Source organism: Haliaeetus leucocephalus, unplaced genomic scaffold, assembly GCF_000737465.1.
Source record: "Haliaeetus leucocephalus isolate CR32 unplaced genomic scaffold, Haliaeetus_leucocephalus-4.0 Scaffold417, whole genome shotgun sequence".
Classification (NCBI taxonomy): domain Eukaryota; kingdom Metazoa; phylum Chordata; class Aves; order Accipitriformes; family Accipitridae; genus Haliaeetus; species Haliaeetus leucocephalus.
In genome coordinates, this window is record NW_010972853.1 from 7930533 (window position 1) to 7935350 (window position 4818).

The 4818-nt window shown below is 49.5% G+C and overlaps 1 long non-coding RNA gene across 1 annotated transcript in view; it reads right to left on the reverse strand.

Annotated features, from left to right (window-relative positions):
• Positions 1-1588: 1588 nt before the first annotated feature.
• The window catches only part of LOC104835954, a 5359-nt gene continuing 2129 nt past the window's right edge, over positions 1589-4818 (reverse strand). The window contains exon 2 of the long non-coding RNA XR_774790.1: positions 1589-1805. This is a non-coding gene — a long non-coding RNA (uncharacterized LOC104835954). The remainder of the gene's footprint in view (positions 1806-4818) is intronic.

A 4818-nucleotide genomic window follows, 5' to 3' on the forward strand; every position in this document is an offset into this window, starting at 1 on the left:
CCCGGCCCGGGGACGGCCGCCGGGCACCGCGCCGCTCCCGTGCGGAGCCGCCGGAGCCCCTCGGCCCTCCGCTGGGCACCGCGGGTACGGGTTCCCAGGGGAGAGCCTGGGGGGTCCCAGGGGCGGCGAGGCTTTCTGCGGCCCCGGCCGGGGCTCCCCCGGTTGGCGACGCCGGGGCGGGGCGGGGGCCGCCAGGTGAGGGACCTTTCGGCGCGAATGACGCCGGGAACGCGGTCTCTGCCGGAGGCACGTGGGAGGTGTCGAGCTGGGGACCTCGGCAGCGTGTCCCCGCGGGGATGTGCGGAGCTCGTGCTTCGGCCCGTCGGCGGGGGCCGCCGGGGCACTGCGGGGTGCTCGGCCCCGAGGGGATCAGGGTCCCGTCGGCAGCGGCTGCCGGGCACCGGGGGTCCCCCGCCCGGGGCCCCGGGGCCGCCTGCGGCAGAGGCGACGCACGAAATCGGCGGCTAGCCCTGGGAAAGGCTCCAGAGATGAGCATTTCTGTTGTGTGAAGTGCCCGCATTAGCAGCCCGAACACGTAGGGAAAGGCTGACATCTGCGGTTTGGTACGAAGCACCCGAGAAACGACAGACCTCCTGGTTCAGAGGGGAGCCCCCGCCTCGGCCCCCGGCGGGGAGGGACCCGCCGGTCCCCGGCTGCGCCTGCGGGAGCGGCTGGCCCGAGGGAAGGAAACCTCCTCTCCTGAGATTTCCTCAAGTTTAAAAGCAGGGATAGGACCCAGCCCCTCGATGTGGGACGCTCACCCTCAGCGCCCAGAAGTGAGAAGGCAGAGGGAGACCTTCGGTGTAAACTTTGAGCCTGATCGCAGCGGGAGCACAAATAATAATAGTTTCCAGGCTTTTGTCTCCGGTTTCCGAAATAACGCATAAAATCCAGGGTGCACCGGGGGTCATTTTTTTTCTCAGCCTTTGTGTCAACGCACTTCTGCTTTTGACTCCTGACTGCACAGTTGAATCCACCCCTGAATTTTTTCCAAGCCCGTCCAGATCTCTGGCCTGCGTTAGAAAGAAGCCAGAGCTACTTTATTTGTAAGGAGCCGCAAGGGCCGGCAAAACCCTCCTGGCTAGGGAAGAGATTTGGGAGCCGGCTGTGAAGGCGCAGCCGGGCTGCGCTGCGCTCCGCCGCACGGGAGTCGGGATCCGCACGGGTCAGTGTCGGGTCCAGCCCCTTATGAGCACATACACACACACACACACACCAGGGGCAGAAATTTGGAGACTTGTCGAGAGGGGAAGATGCATAGGAAATTAAAAAAGAAAAAAAAGAAAAATTCGTTCGGGATTAAAACCGAAAAAAAAAAAAAAAAAGCAGCCCGCAGAAAGAGGAGTCCTGAAAGTTTCCTCTAGCTCTCCTCGTATTTTCTGTAGTTTGAACCGGGGTCTTGGAGTCACATCACGGAGGGCATATGCCGTCTCCGCGGGTCTGTATTTGTATGATCAAAATATTAAGCGGCACCCTTTCTACTTCGATGGCTTTCCCAGCAAGGGCTCAGAAAGGAACAACACGGCTAAATGGCACCTTTAAGTACCAGGCTATGGGGCAAAGGGTGTACTGTAAGAACAGATGAGAGTGTGCTTGGCATAGCTGATATTTATTGACATTATCCAAAAGGAAATAAGTTAAAGATAAAGAAATGTTAGGTATTCCACGACACAATTGTTGCACAAGCCGCCTTCAGTCAAGTTGTTTTGTTTCCAGGGCTCTTTTGCAAGCATCTTCCACACGCTTGGTTTGAAGGGAGAGATCTCATGGGCTGTTCTGCGTTTTCAGGGACGATCAAGTCAATCCTGAGAGAAAAGAGTCGCTTTAGAAGGAGAAAAAGTGCTTCTTCGTGGAGTTCAATGTATTTTTTTAAACGCCGTATCTCAGAGAAAAGGCCTCTTGTAACAGATTCTTAGATCGTGTCAAATTATAACAAACTGAATCGCAAGAAGCAATTACAAAGCAAATATTGTGATCGGTGTTGTGGGTAAAATCGGAGCCGGGTTTATAGAGGAATATTAACTCTGATTTTTTTTTTCCCCTTTAAATCAACAGTGATTAGATTTGTGTTAAGCCTAAAGACCTTTTCCTGTAGATGGCGTCCTTTGGGTACTGAGTAATCAATAATAATACAGTCGTACTCAGGAGACTTTATTAAGCCTTGGATAATAAAATAATTAATAATCTTTTTTTTTTTTAGTTCTATATTTATTGAAAGTGAAAAAGCCTTGATTTGTCGTAAGCAAAAGTGTGTTTCTCCTTCACGTGGATGCAAATAAAAACTGTTTGAATAAATAAGTTGTTTCTGAACATTTTGTTGTCAAAGTGTTAAATGTCCCCGTCATTTTTATTCAAACACTAACATGATTACAGCCAATTATATATTCACCAGTGTTCTTTATTTTAGAGTAATTGTACTTGTCACTAATAAAACAGAGACATAATGGATCGCTACTGTTCTGAATTTTAAAGCAATTTTCTGTAATTTGATTGAATTATACATCGTCTCCGCTACTTTTTTTATTTCTGTATTTTGAAATCCTATTTTCTTGAAAATTGCAGCTCTATTCCTGTTTTGTTGTTCCTGAAGTAACGAAACCTTCTGTAACATTTATAAATAGAGCCTCGTCCCTTTTGAAATGTGGAAAATCATAATTTCAGCCCCAACATACTGGAAGCTTTAGACTTAAAATCCGAAAGTCCGGAGGAGCGCCTAAACCAGAACACTTGGCTCAACGCGGTATCCTCCTCCGAGATGAGAAGCAGAGCATAAGCAGAGAAAACAAAACTGCGACGTGCATAGGAAGGTTTGGTCACTTTATTGTAACGATTTGGTGGGCTTCGTGGGGCTCAAACATAGAAACACGTCAAGGCGGGCAGTTCGGTTGCTAATTTTTACCACGGGAGAACAGATAAAGACACGGAAAAAATATAACGCCGATTACAGCTCTCCAAGCAATTAGAGCCATTATCCGTATACTGCCCGTATGTTCTTTTAGGTGGCGATTATAGATGAGAAGCCCAGGAGTGACTTGGCTATCTTTAGGCATAGACAATAGAGACGCAGAATGATACAGAAGTATATGGAGATACCGCACACGCATGGAAAATATTGCGCTACGTTATTATCCTGCTCCTCGGGTTGTTTTGCTGAGGATGAGCTCTCAGAGGGTTGGTTTTTTTTGTTGTTTTTCAAAGCCGAAAACACGCCTTTAATTTAGCAATTGTATCAACCATCAACGCGATGAGATATGATCCGCGCTGTCGCCAAACACAAATCAGAAAATGATACAAAGGCTTTCACAAGTTAATTTCATATGACAAAACACGTGCCCACCACAACAGATAAACTACCGTTTGCAAGCCGCGCGACTGCGTGAAAAGGTATCTCTTAGGTACATTTAGCACAGTCAGACACGACTGGTTTTTCCGCGCTTCTGTAAGGTAAAATAAGGGAAGGCGCGGGAATGCAGGCGGCTCCCTGGGAGAGCCTTGCAGCGAAGCCTGAGCGGGACAGGATCCCGACCCTCAGTGAGAACACGCTTCTGGCGTTTGCGGATTCACTATTTAGTATCACCACAGAAATTAGCTTGTAGTCGCCTTGGAAGGAAAAAAAAAGTGATCTGCTCCTAAACAAATACCGTTTTATTAATTCCAACGTGTACGAGGACTTGGGAGCCTTTTCTTTACCCTTCATTGTTGTTTTGAAATGAGTGTGAAAATAAAGTGCAATGCCATCCTCTGCTAGTATTCTGCTAGCAGGTAAATGGAAATTATTTATCTGTTGGAGTTTCCGGAGCTACGGCATGATTTCATCATTTAGGTGGAGTTTATAGCTCGATTATAATAAACATTGTTTTCTAAAAAGTCCCTAGGAAACATAACCTGTGTGTGCGTGTGTGTGTGTAAAAGCCTAGGCGAGAGCCCCAATCTAAAAGATGGAGAGGAGAAAACACACAAGGGAGATGCATCCCGGGAGAACTCTTTCTTTCACCGTTTTCCTCTCCGCATTGTCAGTGCACGGGAAGTCTGTCTGCAGTCGCTTCTCTTTCTCGGTCAAATTATTGTCGAGGCAAAACTACAAACCCCAGGCTTTAGCGAGGCACCGTCCGTGCTCGGTGGGAGGGACACAAATGGGATTTAACTTGTTGCCAGTCATTTTTGTGTGTTTGTTTGTTTGTGCTGGTGCTTTAAAAGCGAAACAAATTCCAGAAACAAAGCGGGGGGGGTGGGGGGTGGGCTGGGGAGGGAGGGAGGAGGAAAACAAGCTCTGTATAAAAGACATATCATATTAAAATAATACATGAACACACCCACTGATATCAAGGGTACGATATCAGCCCTTCCCCAAGAAACTTATTTATAAGTGGTAGCGGTTATAATCATCCAACAAGCCCCTTACCATCACTCCCCCCTCCCTCCGCCAAAGAAAGAAAGAAAGAAAGAAAACATGGAGACCACCCTGCCCGATACAAAAAGTGTTCAGAACAACCTACATAAAGAGGCAACTCCTGCCAGCCCTACTCATGCGAGGAGACCCAGGAGCGAGCACGCTCTGCTTCCCGGGCAGCCTCCGTGCAGCCAGAGCAAGCCCCGTCATCCCGACGCCCGCGAAGTGCGGCTCCCACCGCTGCCGTGCGGCGGCCGGAACGAGCCCCGGCACCTCCTCCTCCCGCCCGAGCCCCGGGCACGGAGAAAGCTAAAATCGCCTTTGCTCCGAGGCTCGCCAAACGCCTTCTCCTGGAGGGGTGTACGGCCGGTTATGGCTTTTGTGCTACGCCGGGCATTTTGCTATGGTTACGAGGGGGCCCCGGGGCG